Raw genomic sequence first — 22,527 nt, 5'->3', positions numbered from 1 at the left:
CACTGCTTTCCACCTCCTCCTCCTCTTCTTCTTCTTCCTCTACATCTATCTGAGGGGCTCCAGTGGTGGAGGCATCCTCATCTACCAGGATGATAGGGGCAGGGGTGTCTACAGTATCATCCTCTGAAGGATGGCCTCCTTCAGCATTCCCTGTGGGGTTTGCTTTAGAGGTCTTTAGAGCCTCAGACTGATCCAAGAGCTCTCTTAGGTGGTCTGTAGTAGGGGAAGGCCCTGTCTTCAGACCCCTTAAGACACAAAGCTGTCTTAATTCCTTAAAGGGAAAAATAGCAAACTGGGATGGTGCCCTTGGAGGGTCACTCTCAACAGGAGTAAGTCCACTGGACCCCTCTGTTCCAGACATTGCTCTAGTGTGGGTGGATGTGTTGCAATCTACCTACACTGGTGTTTACCTACTAAACCTATCTAGTAGTTGTAGCTAGGGTGTGCTACTCCCTTTGCTCTACAACAACTAAGTTCAGTAGAACTTAAGTATACTAGTCTTGTTTTATATGTACCTAGCAGGTACCTGTATGATCTTTCAAATGATAATCTCAAAGATTGTAATGGTAAAACAACAGCAAGCTCAGATCCCAATCCGCTGCTCACCAATGTGAGAAGTTGGCCTGGTATATAATGCTCACTAGTTCTAGTGATCACTTTGTACCATGCCAAGCAACCCTTATGATGATGGTTGTAATTCAACCTTGTAGACCAGTTATCCTAGTGGTAACGTGGACAAAGCAGTCTTAGGCTAAACTCTGAAAGGCATGTGAAGCCAGCTGTTATACCATACACAACCCCCTTGAATACCAAATGAAAGGGACACCACACAGATATATATTGAAAATATATATTGATTTATTAACTATTAAATCCCCTGGACTCTTTATGAGCACAGAAGCACAAGCGTAAAATCACAAGACAGTTTAAAATACACAAAAGTTGCACAATATGGATGAGCCCTAGGGGCCACCTAAACCATATACTAAGAAAGTGGTATAAGAGATACCTAAAGGAAAGTGAAGAGGCCTAGGGCCTTGGGAATCGCTGGAGCTATTCGAGACTGGAGTTAACTAAGTCGGGAAAGGCCCACGGGACTCGGGTGCAATGTTCAAAGTGCACGCACTTCTCAATACAAAGTCTATGGTGCGTAAAAAGCACCAAGTTAGAAAGTTAGGAACCTTCCGAGTGACCTACGGAGCTGAAACTTAAAACACAGGCCCTTGGGATGTGTACCAGTGCAGGAGCACCGGCGGAGCTGAGTTACCTCACCCACAGGAAGCGGGTGCACAGGGTCGAAGATGTGTCGGGTTTCGTCACGCTGGTCGATGGTGCTTGGAGCTGAAGATGCTGCAGGCGGCTCGATGAGAAGAGTTCCGGTGGATCCAAGGGTGGATCTGAAGAGTTGAAGACCTGAAAGCAGAGGGGACAGTGTTCAAAGTCACTAGCCAGTGACTACCGTGGAACCAGAGTGGAACCAGGCGATGTCGGGTGCAAACAGGTGTTGTCGGGTAGCTTCTTTCTGCAGCCACGTGGATACCCGGGGTCGAGGACGTCCAGGAGTCGGTCACGAGCTGTCCCACGTAGGCTTCTCGCTGTTGGCGGTGTCGGCGACCTGATCGGAGCAAACAGGCCTTGGCAAATGCAAGCCACGCAGAGGTTGAAAGATGCTGTTCACTCGGACCAGCAAGGTCAGAGCGGGTGCTCCTTTTCACAGGAGCTTGGGTAGGTCTGGAGCAACCAGACCTGCTGTTTAAATCTTCGGGTTCGTCGCCAAGATGGCCGCTGGCCGCGTGGCTAGTGGCCGGGATGGCGCGTCGAGTGGCACAATGCAAAAGGGCCCCACGCAGATCGTGGAGATGCTGGAGGGCCGATCTTCGGTGCAAGGGCTGCTCGGTGGTGGGGGTTCTCAATCCCCAAAGCACAACGTCGAGGATGCCTCAGAAGCTGCGCAGTCAGCTTTTCGGGTGTCTTTCAAGAGGTCCGGTCCCACGTCACTCGGTGCCTCCACGGGTCCCTTCTTTGCAGGGACTGTGGATCGGGCTCTGAGAGGTCTGGGAGTCTGGTTCTTGTCGGGCTCTGGGCTCGGTCTCCGGCGGGAGGCGGCGGCAAAGCAGACGTCGAGTTGCTGGTTGGTACCTGTGTTCACAGGGTGGTCACTCCTTGGCCACAAGGGAGATTCTCTTCAGTCTTCTGTGCAGCAGAATGTCGAAGTCCAGTCTTCTTCTTGTTTAAAGTTGATTTCGGGATGATCTGCTGTGCAATGGCACTGCTCCCCCTCTTATTCTCAATCTAGGGGGTGGATCACCTACTAGGTCCCTCCTCTGGGAGGAACCAGGAAGGGGGGCGGTTACACCCCCTTTCCTTTGTCCAGCTCCGCGCCAGGACTGGGGCTGGAAGGCCCCAGAACCGGTTTGGGCTGGCCTATGCACGGGGACACCTTGTGTGCCCCGGGCATGTCTGATTCTATTCAGCCCTGTCCTACCCAATACACAAAATCCTGTCTGGGGTGGTGCTCGCACCTCCCAAGGCAGGAAACCCTTTGTCCAGGCCACCATCTGCCGAGTTTCGGTCAGCAGCAGGAGGCCAGACTTGTGTCTGTGGTGGCAGCGTCCATTTTGTGAAGCTGAGGCTCTGTTTAACTTTAACCGGGGTTAAGGCTACACACATGTTGTGTCCCTCTAGAAGGGTGGAATGCTATCCCCGTCGCCAGAATTGGCGAGGGGATAGTATTCCAATTCGTATGACACCTTACTCGACATGTTTTGATAAAGCCAAACCAAAGATAGCATTTAACCGCGATATCCCGGAACAGCTTAGGGAGTTGTTCCCGACAGCTGCAGACAGGCTCAGCTCATGCTAGAGCACCATCTCACATATTTCCAAGCACTCTGCCTCCAGGATTGATGAGGCCTTCCATAGGAGTGGCTGATAGGAACATATGTGTCCAGTTTAGGGTTAGGCACAGACATACTGTACCTAAGTAAGAGGTGGTTACACCGACTTACCCCAGCTGAGTGATCAGCCAGTTGTGTCAAATATGGAGGCCAGGCCAGGGGTGGCATAATACATGCTGCAGCCCCTGGTAGGCCTTGGATACACCTATGCCCTGGGCACCTAGGGTGCACTTATACAGGGGCTCATAAGGTGAACCAGTTCCAATTCGTAATGCACCTAGAGTGCATTGGCAGTAATTTAGAGAGAGAACAGCAGGCTGTGGGTCTGATTAGCAGGCCCACAGCCACATTAAGTCAGAAACCAGTGAAGCAAAAAGCAAAAATTTGGGGTGACCATAGGATAGCAGACCCTACTCTCCTACACACACAATGGGATGTAAACCTAAATAACTATCAATATCATATTTACCATCCTTGCATACCACCTACATTATAAAAATAAGCACAGCAGGACATATGACTGCGTGGCCTAATGGATAAGGCGTCTGACTTTGTATCAGAAGATTGAGGGTTCGAGTCCCTTCGTGGTCGGTTTTTGCCAATGGTCACACAACTCAGATTTCCATTCAGAATGGAAGCAGGCTCTTCCAATACTCTTATAGCCATCATGTTCTTATTCCTAATTATTCATGAAGTGGAGTACATACTGCACAGTCATTTAGATTGCATCTTCAGCCTAAAAGCTTGTTCATGTTAGTGGCATTAAGAAGTGCTTCTATGTACACGCACGGAATATGTAATAGGGTTGCAGAATTTTGACTTGACAGAATGGGTTTTTAGCTTAAGGGTGTGTAGATGAAATGCAAGGTGTGTAAGTATGTGTTCATGGAGTGCTTCAAGTGTAAAATCTGTATGATTTGTGCAGTTAAAGTGCTAATTTTGCCTACGAGAAAGAGAAGTACTACAGAAGAATTATAAAGGATTGGCACATTGGCTGCCTTTGCTGATGACACAGTTGGCTAATTTGTGAAGCATTGGTCTATTAAGTTGCAGAGTGTGGTTGAACTTGGTTAGGAGACTTGGTGCCTGTTTCTGTGTCCTGCTGAAGACAAGGACGGCTTGATACCACTGTCAAAGCCCAGTTTATTGAGAAAAGCATCCAGGAAAGAAGAAGTGTTGAGTCGAAAGTGGTTCTCCTCCAATTTCTCTCCACTTGCGCGAAATGCAAGAGCCTCCATTATAGCACAAAACAGAGTGTTAAAGTTGGGGATGGAAGAGGATGAAAATGGGAAGTTTACTTATGGAGAGAACTGAGAAATGTCCTGTGTTCAGACACCAGTGTTTGACGCTTGAATACATTTAAATAATGCCTCTAAACTGCAAGTGTTTATATGTGCCTCAGTGGCCTAATGGATAAGGCACTGGCCTCCTAAGCCAGGGATTGTGGGTTCGAGTCCCATCTGAGGTGAAAACCAATATCCACTCTTATTTTTCCAGAACAATTGATATATTTATTACATGCTTCCGCTCAGAAGCTTATGTGGTATTAGGAACTTTGAAATGGTACCATTTTACTTCTGTACTCTTCAGAGTCATGTTGGTGTTCTGAAACTACAAAGTATATTTTTAAACACCTATCTTTGTCAGATGAAACTTTGACCCGGCAGAAGATATTCCTTTGGAAAAAATGATTTGAATTGGATTGGTGTAACTGTTGTTTCTAGAGGTGGTGACAGGCTTTCAGCTACTTGAATAGGGCAAGTCAGGATTCATGAAACGTATACAACCTTTGAGCGTGTGTAAATTGGCATATCCAGAAAGGAGCAGTTTTTACTACTGTCAAAACAGTTTCTCTCCACCTCTAGAAATATCCAGAGCTATGTAAAGCATACAACTGAGCTTTATTCTCATGAAGAAAGAGGTTTAAATGCAAAAAAGAAAACAAAAGCTTATCGTACTGGAGACATTTTCATTATATAGATTCCAAAAGAGTGCTTTAATTGAAAGGAGCTGAAAACACACAATGGGATGTAAACCTAAATAACTATCAATATCATATTTCCCATCCTTGCATACCACCTACATTATAAAAATAAGCACAGCAGGACATATGACCGCGTGGCCTAATGGATAAGGCGTCTAACTTCGTATCAGAAGATTGAGGGTTCGAGTCCCTTCGTGGTCGGTTTTTGCCAATGGTCACACAACTCAGATTTCCATTCAGAATGGAAGCAGGCTCTTCCAATACTCTTATAGCCATCATGTTCTTATTCCTAATTATTCATGAAGTGGAGTACATACTGCACAGTCATTTAGATTGCATCTTCAGCCTAAAATCTTGTTCATGTTAAATGGCATTAAGAAGTGCTTCTATGTACACGCACGGAATATGTAATAGGGTTGCAGAATTTTGACTTGACAGAATGGGTTTTTAGCTTAAGGGTGTGTAGATGAAATGCAAGGTGTGTAAGTATGTGTTCATGGAGTGCTTCAAGTGTAAAATCTCTATGATTTGTGCAGTTAAAGTGCTAATTTTGCCTACGAGAAAGAGAAGTACTACAGAAGAATTATAAAGGATTGGCACATTGGCTGCCTTTGCTGATGACACAGTTGGCTAATTTGTGAAGCATTGGTCTATTAAGTTGCAGAGTGTGGTTGAACTTGGTTAGGAGACTTGGTGCCTGTTTCTGTGTCCTGCTGAAGACAAGGACGGCTTGATACCACTGTCAAAGCCCAGTTTATTGAGAAAAGCATCCAGGAAAGAAGAAGTGTTGAGTCGAAAGTGGTTCTCCTCCAATTTCTCTCCACTTGCGCGAAATGCAGAGCCTCCATTATAGCACAGAACAGAGTGTTAAAGTCGGGGATAGAAGAGGATGAAAATGGGAAGTTTACTTATGGAGAGAACTGAGAAATGTCCTGTGTGCAGACACCAGTGTTTGACGATTGAATACATTTAAATAATGCCTCTAGACTGCAAATGTTTATATGTGCCTCAGTGGCCTAATGGATAAGGCACTGGCCTCCTAAGCCAGGGATTGTGGGTTCGAGTCCCATCTGAGGTGAAAACCAATATCCACTCTTACTTTTCCAGAAAAATTGGTATATTTATTACATGCTTCCGCTCAGAAGCTTATGTGGTATTAGGAACTTTGAAATGGTACCATTTTACTTCTGTACTCTTCAGAGTCATGTTGGTGTTCTGAAACTACAAAGTAGATTTTTAAACACCTATCTTTGTCAGATGAAACTTTGACCCGGCAGAAGATATTCCTTTGGAAAAAATGATTTGAATTGGATTGGTGTAACTGTTGTTTCTAGAGGTGGTGACAGGCTTTCAGCTACTTGAATAGGGCAAGTCAGGATTCATGAAACGTATACAACCTTTGAGCGTGTGTAAATTGGCATATCCAGAAAGGAGCAGTTTTTACTACTGTCAAAACAGTTTCTCTCCACCTCTAGAAATATCCAGAGCTATGTAAAGCATACAACTGAGCTTTATTCTCATGAAGAAAGAGGTTTAAATGCAAAAAAGAAAATAAAACTTTATCGTACTGGAGACATTTTCATTATATAGATTCCAAAAGAGTGCTTTAATTGAAAGGAGCTGAAAACACACAATGGGATGTAAACCTAAATACCTATCAATATCATATTTCCCATCCTTGCATACCACCTACATTATAAAAATAAGCACAGCAGGACATATGACCGCGTGGCCTAATGGATAAGGCATCTGACTTCGTATCAGAAGATTGAGGGTTCGAGTCCCTTCGTGGTCGGTTTTTGCCAATGGTCACACAACTCAGATTTCCATTCAGAATGGAAGCAGGCTCTTCCAATACTCTTATAGCCATCATGTTCTTATTCCTAATTATTCATGAAGTGGAGTACATACTGCACAGTCATTTAGATTGCATCTTCAGCCTAAAATCTTGTTCATGTTAGTGGCATTAAGAAGTGCTTCTATGTACACGCACAGAATATGTAATAGGGTTGCAGAATTTTGACTTGACAGAATGGGTTTTTAGCTTAAGGGTGTGTAGATGAAATGCAAGGTGTGTAAGTATGTGTTCATGGAGTGCTTTAAGTGTAAAATCTGTATGATTTGTGCAGTTAAAGTGCTAATTTTGCCTACGAGAAAGAGAAGTACTACAGAAGAATTATAAAGGATTGGCACATTGGCTGCCTTTGCTGATGACACAGTTGGCTAATTTGTGAAGCATTGGTCTATTAAGTTGCAGAGTATGGTTGAACTTGGTTAGGAGACTTGGTGCCTGTTTCTGTGTCCTGCTGAAGACAAGGACGGCTAGATACCACTGTCAAAGCCCAGTCTATTGAGAAAAGCAATCAGGAAAGAAGAAGTGTTGAGTCGAGAGTGGTTCTCCTCCAATTTCTCTCCACTTGCTCGAAATGCAGAGAGTCCATTATAGCACAGAACAGAGTGTTAAAGTCGGGGATGGAAGAGGATGAAAATGGGAAGTTTACTTATGGAGAGAACTGAGAAATGTCCTGTGTGCAGACACCAGTGTTTGACGATTGAATACATTTAAATAATGCCTCTAGACTGCAAGTGCTTATATGTGCCTCAGTGGCCTAATGGATAAGGCACTGGCCTCCTAAGCCAGGGATTGTGGGTTCGAGTCCCATCTGAGTGAAAACCAATATCCACTCTTACTTTTCCAGAAAAATTGATATATTTATTACATGCTTCCGCTCAGAAGCTTATGTGGTATTAGGAACTTTGAAATGGTACCATTTTACTTCTTTACTCTTCAGAGTCATGTTGGTGTTCTGAAACTACAAAGTAGATTTTTAAACACCTATCTTTGTCAGATGCAACTTTGACCCGGCAGAAGATATTCCTTTGGAAAAAATGATTTGAATTGGATTGGTGTAACTGTTGTTTCTAGAGGTGGTGACAGGCTTTCTACTACTTGAATAGGGCAAGTCAGGATTCATGAAACGTATACAACCTTTGAGCGTGTGTAAATTGGCATATCCAGAAAGGAGCAGTTTTTACTACTGTCAAAACAGTTTCTCTCCACCTCTAGAAATATCCACAGCTATGTAAAGCGTACAACTGAGCTTTATTCTCATGAAGAAAGAGGTTTAAATTCAAAAAAGAAAACAAAAGCTTATCGTACTGGTGACATTTTCATTATATAGATTCCAAAAGAGTGCTTTAATTGAAAGGAGCTGAAAACACACAATGGGATGTAAACCTAAATAACTATCAATATCATATTTCCCATCCTTTCATACCACTACATTATAAAAATAAGTACAGCAGGACATATGACCGTGTGGCCTAATGGATAAGGCGTCTGACTTCGGATCAGAAGATTGATGGTTCGAGTCCCTTCGTGGTCGGGTTTTGCCAATGGTCACACAACTCAGATTTCCATTCAGAATGGAAGCAGGCCCTTCCAATACTCTTATAGCCATCATGTTCTCATTCCTAATTATTCATGAAGTGGAGTACATACTGCACAGTCATTTAGATTGCATCTCCAGCCTAAAATCTTGTTCATGTTAGTGGCATTAAGAAGTGCTTCTATGTACACACATGGAATATGTAATAGGGTTGCAGAATTTTGACTTGACAGAATGGGTTTTTAGCTTAAGGGTGTGTAGATGAAATGCAAGGTGTGTAAGTATGTGTTCATGGAGTGCTTCAAGTGTAAAATCTGTATGATTTGTGCAGTTAAAGTTCTAATTTTGCCTACGAGAAAGAGAAGTACTACAGAAGAATTATAAAGGATTGGCACATTGGCTGCCTTTGCTGATGACACAGTTGGCTAATTTGTGAAGCATTGGTCTATTAAGTTGCAGAGTGTGGTTGAACTTGGTTAGGAGAATTGGTGCCTGTTTCTGTGTCCTGCTGAAGACAAGGACGGCTTGATACCATTGTCAAAGCCCAGTTTATTGAGAAACGCATCCAGGAAAGAAGAAGTGTTGAGTCGAGAGTGGTTCTCCTCCAATTTCTCTCCACTTGCTCGAAATGCAGAGAGTCCATTATAGCACAGAACAGAGTGTTAAAGTTGGGGATGGAAGAGGATGAAAATGGGAAGTTTACTGATGGAGAGAACTGAGAAATGTCCCGTGTGCAGACACCAGTGTTTGACGATTGAATGCATTTAAATAATGCCTCTAGACTGCAAGTGTTTATTTGTGCCTCAGTGGCCTAATGGATAAGGCACTGGCCTCCTAAGCCAGGGATTGTGGGTTCGAGTCCCATCTGAGGTGAAAACCAATATCCACTCTTACTTTTCCAGAAAAATTGATATATTTATTACATGCTTCCGCTCAGAAGCTTATGTGGTATTAGGAACTTTGAAATGGTACCATTTTACTTCTGTACTCTTCAGAGTCATGTTGGTGTTCTGAAACTACAAAGTAGATTTTTAAACACCTATCTTTGTCAGATGAAACTTTGACCCGGCAGAAGATATTCCTTTGGAAAAAATGATTTGAATTGGATTGGTGTAACTGTTGTTTCTAGAGGTGGTGACAGGCTTTCAGCTACTTGAATAGGGCAAGTCAGGATTCATGAAACGTATACAACCTTTGAGCGTGTGTAAATTGGCATATCCAGAAAGGAGCAGTTTTTACTACTGTCAAAACAGTTTCTCTCCACCTCTAGAAATATCCAGAGCTATGTAAAGCATACAACTGAGCTTTATTCTCATGAAGAAAGAGGTTTAAATGCAAAAAAGAAAACAAAAGCTTATTGTACTGGAGACATTTTCATTATATAGATTCCAAAAGAGTGCTTTAATTGAAAGGAGCTGAAAACACACAATGGGATGTAAACCTAAATAACTATCAATATCATATTTCCCATCCTTGCATACCACCTACATTATGAAAATAAGCACAGCAGGACATATGACCTCGTGGCCTAATGGATAAGGCGTCTGACTTCGTATCAGAAGATTGAGGGTTCGAGTCCCTTCGTGGTCGGTTTTTGCCAATGGTCACACAACTCAGATTTCCATTCAGAATGGAAGCAGGCTCTTCCAATACTCTTATAGCCATCATGTTCTTATTCCTAATTATTCATGCAGTGGAGTACATACTGCACAGTCATTTAGATTGCATCTTCAGCCTAAAATCTTGTTCATGTTAGTGGCATTAAGAAGTGCTTCTATGTACACGCACGGAATATGTAATAGGGTTGCAGAATTTTGACTTGACAGAATGGGTTTTTAGCTTAAGGGTGTGTAGATGAAATGCAAGGTGTGTAAGTATGTGTTCATGGAGTGCTTCAAGTGTAAAATCTGTATGATTTGTGCAGTTAAAGTGCTAATTTTGCCTACGAGAAAGAGAAGTACTACAGAAGAATTATAAAGGATTGGCACATTGGCTGCCTTTGCTGATGACACAGTTGGCTAATTTGTGAAGCATTGGTCTATTAAGTTGCAGAGTGTGGTTGAACTTGGTTAGGAGACTTGGTGCCTGTTTCTGTGTCCTGCTGAAGACAAGGACGGCTTGATACCACTGTCAAAGCCCAGTTTATTGAGAAAAGCATCCAGGAAAGAAGAAGTGTTGAGTCAAAAGTGGTTCTCCTCCAATTTCTCTCCACTTGCGCGAAATGCAGAGCCTCCATTATAGCACAGAACAGAGTGTTAAAGTCGGGGATGGAAGAGGATGAAAATGGGAAGTTTACTTATGGAGAGAACTGAGAAATGTCCTGTGTGCAGACACCAGTGTTTGACGATTGAATACATTTAAATAATGCCTCTAGACTGCAAGTGCGTATATGTGCCTCAGTGGCCTAATGGATAAGGCACTGGCCTCCTAAGCCAGGGATTGTGGGTTCGAGTCCCATCTGAGTGAAAACCAATATCCACTCTTACTTTTCCAGAAAAATTGATATATTTATTACATGCTTCCGCTCAGAAGCTTATGTGGTATTAGGAACTTTGAAATGGTACCATTTTACTTCTGTACTCTTCAGAGTCATGTTGGTGTTCTGAAACTACAAAGTAGATTTTTAAACACCTATCTTTGTCAGATGCAACTTTGACCCGGCAGAAGATATTCCTTTGGAAAAAATGATTTGAATTGGATTGGTGTAACTGTTGTTTCTAGAGGTGGTGACAGGCTTTCAGCTACTTGAATAGGGCAAGTCAGGATTCATGAAACGTATACAACCTTTGAGCGTGTGTAAATTGGCATATCCAGAAAGGAGCAGTTTTTACTACTGTCAAAACAGTTTCTCTCCACCTCTAGAAATATCCAGAGCTATGTAAAGCGTACAACTGAGCTTTATTCTCATGAAGAAAGAGGTTTAAATGCAAAAAAGAAAACAAAAGCTTATCGTACTGGTGACATTTTCATTATATAGATTCCAAAAGAGTGCTTTAATTGAAAGGAGCTGAAAACACACAATGGGATGTAAACCTAAATAACTATCAATATCATATTTCCCATCCTTTCATACCACTACATTATAAAAATAAGTACAGCAGGACATATGACCGCGTGGCCTAATGGATAAGGCGTCTGACTTTGGATCAGAAGATTGAGGGTTCGAGTCCCTTCGTGGTCGGTTTTTGCCAATGGTCACACAACTCAGATTTCCATTCAGAATGGAAGCAGGCCCTTCCAATACTCTTATAGCCATCATGTTCTCATTCCTAATTATTCATGAAGTGGAGTACATACTGCACAGTCATTTAGATTGCATCTCCAGCCTAAAATCTTGTTCATGTTAGTGGCATTAAGAAGTGCTTCTATGTACACACATGGAATATGTAATAGGGTTGCAGAATTTTGACTTGACAGAATGGGTTTTTAGCTTAAGGGTGTGTAGATGAAATGCAAGGTGTGTAAGTATGTGTTTATGGAGTGCTTCAAGTGTAAAATCTGTATGATTTGTGCAGTTAAAGTTCTAATTTTGCCTACGAGAAAGAGAAGTACTACAGAAGAATTATAAAGGATTGGCACATTGGCTTCCTTTGCTGATGACACAGTTGGCTAATTTGTGAAGCATTGGTCTATTAAGTTGCAGAGTGTGGTTGAACTTGGTTAGGAGAATTGGTGCCTGTTTCTGTGTCCTGCTGAAGACAAGGACGGCTTGATACCATTGTCAAAGCCCAGTTTATTGAGAAACGCATCCAGGAAAGAAGAAGTGTTGAGTCGAGAGTGGTTCTCCTCCAATTTCTCTCCACTTGCTCGAAATGCAGAGAGTCCATTATAGCACAGAACAGAGTGTTAAAGTTGGGGATGGAAGAGGATGAAAATGGGAAGTTTACTGATTGAGAGAACTGAGAAATGTCCCGTGTGCAGACACCAGTGTTTGACGATTGAATGCATTTAAATAATGCCTCTAGACTGCAAGTGTTTATTTGTGCCTCAGTGGCCTAATGGATAAGGCACTGGCCTCCTAAGCCAGGGATTGTGGGTTCGAGTTCCATCTGAGGTGAAAACCAATATCCACTCTTACTTTTCCAGAAAAATTGATATATTTATTACATGCTTCCGCTCAGAAGCTTATGTGGTATTAGGAACTTTGAAATGGTACCATTTTACTTCTGTACTCTTCAGAGTCATGTTGGTGTTCTGAAACTACAAAGTAGATTTTTAAACACCTATCTTTGTCAGATGAAACTTTGACCCGGCAGAAGATATTCCTTTGGAAAAAATGATTTGAATTGGATTGGTGTAACTGTTGTTTCTAGAGGTGGTGACAGGCTTTCAGCTACTTGAATAGGGCAAGTCAGGATTCATGAAACGTATACAACCTTTGAGCGTGTGTAAATTGGCATATCCAGAAAGGAGCAGTTTTTACTACTGTCAAAACAGTTTCTCTCCACCTCTAGAAATATCCAGAGCTATGTAAAGCATACAACTGAGCTTTATTCTCATGAAGAAAGAGGTTTAAATGCAAAAAAGAAAACAAAAGCTTATCGTACTGGAGACATTTTCATTATATAGATTCCAAAAGAGTGCTTTAATTGAAAGGAGCTGAAAACACACAATGGGATGTAAACCTAAATAACTATCAATATCATATTTCCCATCCTTGCATACCACCTACATTATGAAAATAAGCACAGCAGGACATATGACCGCGTGGCCTAATGGATAAGGCGTCTGACTTCGTATCAGAAGATTGAGGGTTCGAGTCCCTTCGTGGTCGGTTTTTGCCAATGGTCACACAACTCAGATTTCCATTCAGAATGGAAGCAGGCTCTTCCAATACTCTTATAGCCATCATGTTCTTATTCCTAATTATTCATGAAGTGGAGTACATACTGCACAGTCATTTAGATTGCATCTTCAGCCTAAAATCTTGTTCATGTTAGTGGCATTAAGAAGTGCTTCTATGTACACGCACGGAATATGTAATAGGGTTGCAGAATTTTGACTTGACAGAATGGGTTTTTAGCTTAAGGGTGTGTAGATGAAATGCAAGGTGTGTAAGTATGTGTTCATGGAGTGCTTCAAGTGTAAAATCTGTATGATTTGTGCAGTTAAAGTGCTAATTTTGCCTACGAGAAAGAGAAGTACTACAGAAGAATTATAAAGGATTGGCACATTGGCTGCCTTTGCTGATGACACAGTTGGCTAATTTGTGAAGCATTGGTCTATTAAGTTGCAGAGTGTGGTTGAACTTGGTTAGGAGACTTGGTGCCTGTTTCTGTGTCCTGCTGAAGACAAGGACGGCTTGATACCACTGTCAAAGCCCAGTTTATTGAGAAAAGCATCCAGGAAAGAAGAAGTGTTGAGTCAAAAGTGGTTCTCCTCCAATTTCTCTCCACTTGCGCGAAATGCAGAGCCTCCATTATAGCACAGAACAGAGTGTTAAAGTCAGGGATGGAAGAGGATGAAAATGGGAAGTTTACTTATGGAGAGAACTGAGAAATGTCCTGTGTGCAGACACCAGTGTTTGACGATTGAATACATTCAAATAATGCCTCTAGACTGCAAATGATTATATGTGCCTCAGTGGCCTAATGGATAAGGCACTGGCCTCCTAAGCCAGGGATTGTGGGTTCGAGTCCCATCTGAGGTGAAAACCAACATCCACTCTTACTTTTCCAGAAAAATTGGTATATTTATTACATGCTTCCGCTCAGAAGCTTATGTGGTATTAGGAACTTTGAAATGGTACCATTTTACTTCTGTACTCTTCAGAGTCATGTTGGTGTTCTGAAACTACAAAGTAGATTTTTAAACACCTATCTTTGTCAGATGAAACTTTGACCCGGCAGAAGATATTCCTTTGGAAAAAATGATTTGAATTGGATTGGTGTAACTGTTGTTTCTAGAGGTGGTGACAGGCTTTCAGCTACTTGAATAGGGCAAGTCAGGATTCATGAAACGTATACAACCTTTGAGCGTGTGTAAATTTGCATATCCAGAAAGGAGCAGTTTTTACTACTGTCAAAACAGTTTCTCTCCACCTCTAGAAATATCCAGAGCTATGTAAAGCATACAACTGAGCTTTATTCTCATGAAGAAAGAGGTTTAAATGCAAAAAAGAAAACAAAAGCTTATCGTACTGGAGACATTTTCCTTATATAGATTCCAAAAGAGTGCTTTAATTGAAAGGAGCTGAAAACACACAATGGGATGTAAACCTAAATAACTATCAATATCATATTTCCCATCCTTGCATACCACCTACATTATAAAAATAAGCACAGCAGGACATATGACCGCGTGGCCTAATGGATAAGGCGTCTGACTTCGTATCAGAAGATTGAGGGTTCGAGTCCCTTCGTGGTCGGTTTTTGCCAATGGTCACACAACTCAGATTTCCATTCAGAATCGAAGCAGGCTCTTCCAATACTCTTATAGCCATCATGTTCTTATTCCTAATTATTCATGAAGTGGAGTACATACTGCACAGTCATTTAGATTGCATCTTCAGCCTAAAATCTTGTTCATGTTAGTGGCATTAAGAAGTGCTTCTATGTACACGCACAGAATATGTAATAGGGTTGCAGAATTTTGACTTGACAGAATGGGTTTTTAGCTTAAGGGTGTGTAGATGAAATGCAAGGTGTGTAAGTATGTGTTCATGGAGTGCTTCAAGTGTAAAATCTGTATGATTTGTGCAGTTAAAGTGCTAATTTTGCCTACGAGAAAGAGAAGTACTACAGAAGAATTATAAAGGATTGGCACATTGGCTGCCTTTGCTGATGACACAGTTGGCTAATTTGTGAAGCATTGGTCTATTAAGTTGCAGAGTGTGGTTGAACTTGGTTAGGAGACTTGGTGCCTGTTTCTGTGTCCTGCTGAAGACAAGGACGGCTTGATACCACTGTCAAAGCCCAGTTTATTGAGAAAAGCATCCAGGAAAGAAGAAGTGTTGAGTCGAAAGTGGTTCTCCTCCAATTTCTCTCCACTTGCGCGAAATGCAGAGCCTCCATTATAGCACAGAACAGAGTGTTGAAGTCGGGGATGGAAGAGGATGAAAATGGAAAGTTTACTTACGGAGAGAACTGAGAAATGTCCTGTGTGCAGACACCAGTGTTTGAGGATTGAATACATTTAAATAATGCCTCTAGACTGCACGTGTTTATATGTGCCTCAGTGGCCTAATGGATAAGGCACTGGCCTCCTAAGCCAGGGATTGTGGGTTCGAGTCCCATCTGAGGTGAAAACCAATATCCACTCTTACTTTTCCAGAAAAATTGATATATTTATTATATGCTTCCGCTCAGAAGCTTATGTGGTATTAGGAACTTTGAAATGGTACCATTTTACTTCTGTACTCTTCAGAGTCATGTTGGTGTTCTGAAACTACAAAGTAGATTTTTAAACACCTATCTTTGTCGGATGCAACTTTGACCCGGCAGAAGATATTCCTTTGGAAAAAATGATTTGAATTGGATTGGTGTAACTGTTGTTTCTAGAGGTGGTGACAGGCTTTCAGCTACTTGAATAGGGCAAGTCAGGATTCATGAAACGTATACAACCTTTGAGCGTGAGTAAATTGGCATATCCAGAAAGGAGCAGTTTTTACTACTGTCAAAACAGTTTCTCTCCACCTCTAGAAATATCCAGAGCTATGTAAAGCATACAACTGAGCTTTATTCTCATGAAGAAAGAGGTTTAAATGCAAAAAAGAAAACAAAAGCTTATCGTACTGGAGACATTTTCATTATATAGATTCCAAAAGAGTGCTTTAATTGAAAGGAGCTGAAAACACACAATGGGATGTAAACCTAAAGAACTATCAATATCATATTTCCCATCCTTTCATACCACCTACATTATAAAAATAAGCACCGCAGGACATATGACCGCGTGGCCTAATGGATAAGGCGACTGACTTCGGATCAGAAGATTGAGGGTTCGAGTCCCTTCATGGTTGGTTTTTGCCAATGGTCACACAACTCAGATTTCCATTCAGAATGGAAGCAGGCTCTTCCAATACTCTTATAGCCATCATGTTCTCATTCCTAATTATTTATGAAGTGGAGTACATACTGCACAGTCATTTAGATTGCATCTTCAGCCTAAAATCTTGTTCATGTTAGTGGCATTAAGAAGTGCTTCTATGTACACGCACGGAATATGTAATAGGGTTGCAGAATTTTGACTTGACAGAATGGGTTTTTAGCTTAAGGGTGTGTAGATGAAATGCAAGGTGTGTAAGTATGTGTCCATGGAGTGCTTCAAGTATAAAATCTGTATGATTTGTGCAGTTAAAGTGCTAATTTTGCCTACGAGAAAGAAAAGTACTACAGAATAATTATAAAGGATTGGCACATTGGCTGCCTTTGCTGATGACACAGTTGGCTAATTTGCAAAGCATTGGTATATTAAGTTGCAGAGTGTGGTTGAACTTGGTTAGGAGACTTGGTGCCTGTTTCTGTGTCCTGCTGAAGACAAGGACGGCTTGATACCACTGTCAAAGCCCAGTTTATTGAGAAAAACATCCAGGAAAGAAGAAGTGTTGAGTCGAAAGTGGTTCTCCTCCAATTTCTCTCCACTTGCTCGAAAGGCAGAGCCTCCATTATAGCACAGAACAGAGTGTTAAAGTCGGGCATGGAAGAGGATGAAAATGGGAAGTTTACTTATGGAGAGAACTGAGAAATGTCCTGTGTGCAGACACCAGTGTTTGACGATTGAATACATTTAAATAATGCCTCTAGACTGCAAGTGGTTATCTGTGCCTCAGTGGCCTAATGGATAAGGCACTGGCCTCCTAAGCCAGGGATTGTGGGTTCGAGTCCCATCTGAGGTGAAAACCAATATCCACTCTTACTTTTCCAGAAAAATGGATATATATATTACATGCTTCCGCTCAGAAGCTTATGTGGTATTAGGAACTTTGAAATGGTACCATTTTACTTCTGTACTCTTCAGAGTCATGTTGGTGTTCTGAAACTACAAATTAGATTTTTAAACACCTATCTTTGTCAGATGCAACTTTGACCCGGCAGAAGATATTCCTTTGGAAAAAATGATTTGAATTGGATTGGTGTAACTGTTGTTTCTAGAGATGGTTACAGGCTTTCAGCTACTTGAATAGGGCAAGTCAGGATTCATGAAACGTATACAACCTTTGAGCATGTGTAAATTGGCATATCCAGAAAGGAGCAGTTTTTACTACTGTCAAAACAGTTTCTCTCCACCTCTAGAAATATCCAGAGCTATGTAAAGCGTCCAACTGAGCTTTATTCTCATGAAGAAAGAGGTTTAAATGCAAAAAAGAAAACAAAAGCTTATCGTACTGGTGACATTTTCATTATATAGATTCCAAAAGAGTGCTTTAATTGAAAGGAGCTGAAAACACACAATGGGATGTAAACCTAAATAACTATCAATATCATATTTCCCATCCTTGCATACCACCTACATTATAAAAATAAGTACAGCAGGACATATGACCGCGTGGCCTAATGGATAAGGCGTCTGACTTCGGATCAGAAGATTGATGGTTCGAGTCCCTTCGTGGTCGGTTTTTGCCAATGGTCTCACAACTCAGATTTCCATTCAGAATGGAAGCAGGCTCTTCCAATACTCTTATAGCCATCATGTTCTGATTCCTAATTATTCATGAAGTGGAGTACATACTGCACAGTCATTTAGATTGCATCTTCAGCCTAAAATCTTGTTCATGTTAGTGGCATTAAGAAGTGTTTCTATGTACACACACGGAATATGTAATAGGGTTGCAGAATTTTGACTTGACAGAATGGGTTTTTAGCTTAAGGGTGTGTAGATGAAATGCAAGGTGTGTAAGTATGTGTTCATGGAGTGCTTCAAGTGTAAAATCTGTATGATTTGTGCAGTTAAAGTTCTAATTTTGCCTACGAGAAAGAGAAGTACTACAGAAGAATTATAAAGGATTGGCACATTGGCTGCCTTTGCTGATGACACAGTTGGCTAATTTGCAAAGCATTGGTATATTAAGTTGCAGAGTGTGGTTGAACTTGGTTAGGAGACTTGGTGCCTGTTTCTGTGTCCTGCTGAAGACAAGGACGACTTGATACCACTGTCAAAGCCCAGTTTATTGAGAAAAACATCCAGGAAAGAAGAAGTGTTGAGTCGAAAGTGGTTCTCCTCCAATTTCTCTCCACTTGCTCGAAATGCAGAGCCTCCATTATAGCACAGAACAGAGTGTTAAAGTCGGGCATGGAAGAGGATGAAAATGGGAAGTTTACTTATGGAGAGAACTGAGAAATGTCCTGTGTGCAGACACCAGTGTTTGACGATTGAATACATTTAAATAATGCCTCTAGACTGCAAGTGTTTATCTGTGCCTCAGTGGCCTAATGGATAAGGCACTGGCCTCCTAAGCCAGGGATTGTGGGTTCGAGTCCCATCTGAGGTGAAAACCAATATCCACTCTTACTTTTCCAGAAAAATTGATATATTTATTACATGCTTCCGCTCAGAAGCTTATGTGGTATTAGGAACTTTGAAATGGTACCATTTTACTTCTGTACTCTTCAGAGTCATGTTGGTGTTCTGAAACTACAAAGTAGATTTTTAAACACCTATCTTTGTCAGATGCAACTTTGACCCGGGAGAAGATATTCCTTTGGAAAAAATTATTTGAATTGGATTGGTGTAACTGTTGTTTCTAGAGGTGGTGACAGGCTTTCAGCTACTTGAATAGGGCAAGTCAGGATTCATGAAACGTATACAACCTTTGAGCGTGTGTAAATTGGCATATCCAGAAAGGAGCAGTTTGTACTACTGTCAAAACAGTTCTCTCCACTTCTGGAACTATCCAGAGCTATGTAAAGCATACAACTGAGCTTTAATCTCATGAAGAAAGAGGTTTAAATGCAAAAAAGAAAACAAAAGCTTATCGTACTGGTGACATTTTCATTATATAGATTCCAAAAGAGTGCTTTAATTGAAAGGAGCTGAAAACACACAATGGGATGTAAACCTAAATAACTATCAATATCATATTTCCCATCCTTGCATACCACCTACATTATAAAAATAAGCACAGCAGGACATATGACCGCCTGGCCTAATGGATAAGGCGTCTGACTTTGGATCAGAAGATTGAGGGTTCGAGTCCCTTCGTGGTCGGTTTTTGCCAATGGTCACACAACTCAGATTTCCATTCAGAATGGAAGCAGGCTCTTCCAATACTCTTATAGCCATCATGTTCTCATTCCTAATTATTCATGAAGTGGAGTACATACTGCACAGTCATTTAGATTGCATCTTCAGCCTAAAATCTTGTTCATGTTAGTGGCATTAAGAAGTGCTTCTATGTACACGCACGGAATATGTAATAGGGTTGCAGAATTTTGACTTGACAGAATGGGTTTTTAGCTTAAGGGTGTGTAGATGAAATGCAAGGTGTGTAAGTATGTGTTCATGGAGTGCTTCAAGTGTAAAATCTGTATGATTTGTGCAGTTAAAGTGCTAATTTTGCCTACGAGAAAGAGAAGTACTACAGAAGAATTATAAAGGATTGGCACATTGGCTGCCTTTGCTGATGACACAGTTGGCTAATTTGTGAAGCATTGGTCTATTAAGTTGCAGAGTGTGGTTGAACTTGGTTAGGAGACTTGGTGCCTGTTTCTGTGTCCTGCTGAAGACAAGGACGGCTTGATACCACTGTCAAAGCCCAGTTTATTGAGAAAAGCATCCGGGAAAAGAGAAGTGTTGAGTCGAGAGTGGTTCTCCTCCAATTTCTCTCCACTTGCGCGAAATGCAGAGCCTCCATTATAGCACAGAACAGAGTGTTAAAGTCGGGGATGGAAGAGGATGAAAATGGGAAGTTTACTTATGGAGAGAACTGAGAAATGTCCTGTGTGCAGACACCAGTGTTTGACGATTGAATACATTTAAATAATGCCTCTAGACTGCAAGTGTTCATCTGTGCCTCAGTGGCCTAATGGATAAGGCACTGGCCTCCTAAGCCAGGGATTGTGGGTTCGAGTCCCATCTGAGGTGAAAACCAATATCCAGTATTACTTTTCTTGAAAAATTTATATATTTATTACATGCTTCCGCTCAGAAGCTTATGAGGTATTAGGAACTTTGAAATGGTACCATTTTACTTCTGTACTCTCCGGACTCATGCTGGTGTTCTGAAACTACAAAGTAGATTTTTAAACACCTATCTTTGTCAGATGCAACTTTGACCCGGCAGAAGATATTCCTTTGGAAAAAATGATTTGAATTGGATTGGTGTAACTGTTGTTTCTAGAGGTGGTGACAGGCTTTCAGCTACTTGAAAAGGGCAAGGCAGGATTCATGAAACGTATACAACCTTTGAGCGTGTGTAAATTGGCATATCCAGAAAGGAGCAGTTTGTACTACTGTCAAAACAGTTTCTCTCCACTTCTGGAAATATCCAGAGCTATGTAAAGCATACAACTGAGCTTTAATCTCATGAAGAAAGAGGTTTAAATGCAAAAAAGAAAACAAAAGCTTATCGTACTGGTGACATTCTCATTATATAGATTCCAAAAGAGAGCTTTAATTTAAAGGAGCTGAAAAAACACAATGGGATGTAAACCTAAATAACTATCAATATCATATTTCCCATCCTTGTATACCACCTACATTATAAAAATAAGCACAGCAGGACATATGACCGCGTGGCCTAATGGATAAGGTGTCTGACTTCGGATCAGAAGATTGAGGGTTCAAGTCCCTTCGTGGTCAGTTTTTGCCAATGGTCACACATCTCAGATTTCCATTCAGAATGGAAGCAGGCTCTTCCAATACTCTTATAGCCATCATGTTCTCATTCCTAATTATTCATGAAGTGGAGTATATACTGCACAGTCATTTAGATTGCATCTTCAGCCTAAAATCTTGTTCATGTTAGTGGCATTAAGAAGTGCTTCTATGTACACGCACGGAATATGTAATAGGGTTGCAGAATTTTGACTTGACAGAATGGGTTTTTAGCTTAAGGGTGTGTAGATGAAATGCAAGGTGTGTAAGTATGTGTTCATGGAGTGCTTCAAGTGTAAAATCTGTACGATTTGTGCAGTTAAAGTGCTAATTTTGCCTACGAGAAATAACATTACTACAGAAGAATTATAAAGGATTGGCACATTGGCTGCCTTTGCTGATGACACAGTTGGCTAATTTGTGAAGCATTGGTCTATTAAGTTGCAGAGTGTGGTTGAACTTGGTTAGGAGACTTGGTGCCTGTTTCTGTGTCCTGCTGAAGACAAGGACGGCTTGATACCACTGTCAAAGCCCAGTTTATTGAGAAAAGCATCCAGGAAAGAAGAAGTGTTGAGTCGAGAGTGGTTCTCCTCCAATTTCTCTCCACTTGCTCGAAATGCAGAGAGTCCATTATAGCACAGAACAGAGTGTTAAAGTCGGGGATGGAAGAGGATGAAAATGGGAAGTTTACTTATGGAGAGAACTGAGAAATGTCCTGTGTGCAGACACCAGTGTTTGACGATTGAATACATTTAAATAATGCCTCTAGACTGCAAGTGTTCATCTGTGCCTCAGTGGCCTAATGGATAAGGCACTGGCCTCCTAAGCCAGGGATTGTGGGTTCGAGTCCCATCTGAGGTGAAAACCAATATCCACTCTTACTTTTCCAGAAAAATTGATATATTTATTACATGCTTCCGCTCAGAAGCTTATGTGGTATTAGGAACTTTGAAATGGTACCATTTTACCTCTGTACTCTACAGAGTCATGTTGGTGTTCTGAAACTACAAAGTAGATTTTTAAACACCTATCTTTGTCAGATGCAACTTTCACCCGGGAGAAGATATTCCTTTGGAAAAAATTATTTGAATTGGATTGGTGTAACTGTTGTTTCTAGAGGTGGTGACAGGCTTTCAGCTACTTGAATAGGGCAAGTCAGGATTCATGAAACGTATACAACCTTTGAGCGTGTGTAAATTGGCATATCCAGAAAGGAGCAGTTTGTACTACTGTCAAAACAGTTCTCTCCACTTCTGGAAATATCCAGAGCTATGTAAAGCATACAACTGAGCTTTAATCTCATGAAGAAAGAGGTTTAAATGCAAAAAAGAAAACAAAAGCTTATCGTACTGGTGACATTTTCATTATATAGATTCCAAAAGAGTGCTTTAATTGAAAGGAGCTGAAAACACACAATGGGATGTAAACCTAAATAACTATCAATATCATATTTCCCATCCTTGCATACCACCTACATTATAAAAATAAGCACAGCAGGACATAT

The 22,527-nt window shown here is 41.2% G+C and overlaps 17 non-coding genes across 17 annotated transcripts; all 17 read left to right on the top strand.

The window, feature by feature from the left end:
- Nucleotides 1-4,292: 4,292 nt before the first annotated feature.
- TRNAR-CCU (transfer RNA arginine (anticodon CCU)) lies at nt 4,293-4,365 on the top strand. Its single transcript has one exon. It is a non-coding gene; the product is annotated as a tRNA-Arg (tRNA).
- Nucleotides 4,366-5,886: 1,521 nt separating this feature from the next.
- On the top strand, nt 5,887-5,959 carry TRNAR-CCU (transfer RNA arginine (anticodon CCU)). The gene has a single exon. It is a non-coding gene; the product is annotated as a tRNA-Arg (tRNA).
- Nucleotides 5,960-6,603: 644 nt separating this feature from the next.
- On the top strand, nt 6,604-6,676 carry TRNAR-UCG (transfer RNA arginine (anticodon UCG)). The gene has a single exon. It is a non-coding gene; the product is annotated as a tRNA-Arg (tRNA).
- Nucleotides 6,677-9,070: 2,394 nt separating this feature from the next.
- On the top strand, nt 9,071-9,143 carry TRNAR-CCU (transfer RNA arginine (anticodon CCU)). Its single transcript has one exon. It is a non-coding gene; the product is annotated as a tRNA-Arg (tRNA).
- A 644-nt stretch (nt 9,144-9,787) lies between these two features.
- TRNAR-UCG (transfer RNA arginine (anticodon UCG)) lies at nt 9,788-9,860 on the top strand. Its single transcript has one exon. It is a non-coding gene; the product is annotated as a tRNA-Arg (tRNA).
- Nucleotides 9,861-11,378: 1,518 nt separating this feature from the next.
- On the top strand, nt 11,379-11,451 carry TRNAQ-UUG (transfer RNA glutamine (anticodon UUG)). Its single transcript has one exon. It is a non-coding gene; the product is annotated as a tRNA-Gln (tRNA).
- An 803-nt stretch (nt 11,452-12,254) lies between these two features.
- Nucleotides 12,255-12,327, top strand: TRNAR-CCU (transfer RNA arginine (anticodon CCU)). Its single transcript has one exon. It is a non-coding gene; the product is annotated as a tRNA-Arg (tRNA).
- Nucleotides 12,328-12,971: 644 nt separating this feature from the next.
- Nucleotides 12,972-13,044, top strand: TRNAR-UCG (transfer RNA arginine (anticodon UCG)). Its single transcript has one exon. It is a non-coding gene; the product is annotated as a tRNA-Arg (tRNA).
- An 803-nt stretch (nt 13,045-13,847) lies between these two features.
- Nucleotides 13,848-13,920, top strand: TRNAR-CCU (transfer RNA arginine (anticodon CCU)). Its single transcript has one exon. It is a non-coding gene; the product is annotated as a tRNA-Arg (tRNA).
- Nucleotides 13,921-14,564: 644 nt separating this feature from the next.
- Nucleotides 14,565-14,637, top strand: TRNAR-UCG (transfer RNA arginine (anticodon UCG)). The gene has a single exon. It is a non-coding gene; the product is annotated as a tRNA-Arg (tRNA).
- An 803-nt stretch (nt 14,638-15,440) lies between these two features.
- On the top strand, nt 15,441-15,513 carry TRNAR-CCU (transfer RNA arginine (anticodon CCU)). The gene has a single exon. It is a non-coding gene; the product is annotated as a tRNA-Arg (tRNA).
- A 1,520-nt stretch (nt 15,514-17,033) lies between these two features.
- On the top strand, nt 17,034-17,106 carry TRNAR-CCU (transfer RNA arginine (anticodon CCU)). The gene has a single exon. It is a non-coding gene; the product is annotated as a tRNA-Arg (tRNA).
- A 644-nt stretch (nt 17,107-17,750) lies between these two features.
- Nucleotides 17,751-17,823, top strand: TRNAR-UCG (transfer RNA arginine (anticodon UCG)). Its single transcript has one exon. It is a non-coding gene; the product is annotated as a tRNA-Arg (tRNA).
- An 803-nt stretch (nt 17,824-18,626) lies between these two features.
- Nucleotides 18,627-18,699, top strand: TRNAR-CCU (transfer RNA arginine (anticodon CCU)). The gene has a single exon. It is a non-coding gene; the product is annotated as a tRNA-Arg (tRNA).
- Nucleotides 18,700-20,218: 1,519 nt separating this feature from the next.
- Nucleotides 20,219-20,291, top strand: TRNAR-CCU (transfer RNA arginine (anticodon CCU)). The gene has a single exon. It is a non-coding gene; the product is annotated as a tRNA-Arg (tRNA).
- A 644-nt stretch (nt 20,292-20,935) lies between these two features.
- On the top strand, nt 20,936-21,008 carry TRNAR-UCG (transfer RNA arginine (anticodon UCG)). The gene has a single exon. It is a non-coding gene; the product is annotated as a tRNA-Arg (tRNA).
- An 803-nt stretch (nt 21,009-21,811) lies between these two features.
- On the top strand, nt 21,812-21,884 carry TRNAR-CCU (transfer RNA arginine (anticodon CCU)). Its single transcript has one exon. It is a non-coding gene; the product is annotated as a tRNA-Arg (tRNA).
- Nucleotides 21,885-22,527: the final 643 nt, after the last annotated feature.

This window comes from Lissotriton vulgaris, chromosome 5 (assembly GCF_964263255.1).
Source record: "Lissotriton vulgaris chromosome 5, aLisVul1.2, whole genome shotgun sequence".
NCBI classification, from domain to species: domain Eukaryota; kingdom Metazoa; phylum Chordata; class Amphibia; order Caudata; family Salamandridae; genus Lissotriton; species Lissotriton vulgaris.
Note: the sequence above shows the minus strand (reverse complement) of the source record. Positions and strands in the feature narration are given on the sequence as shown.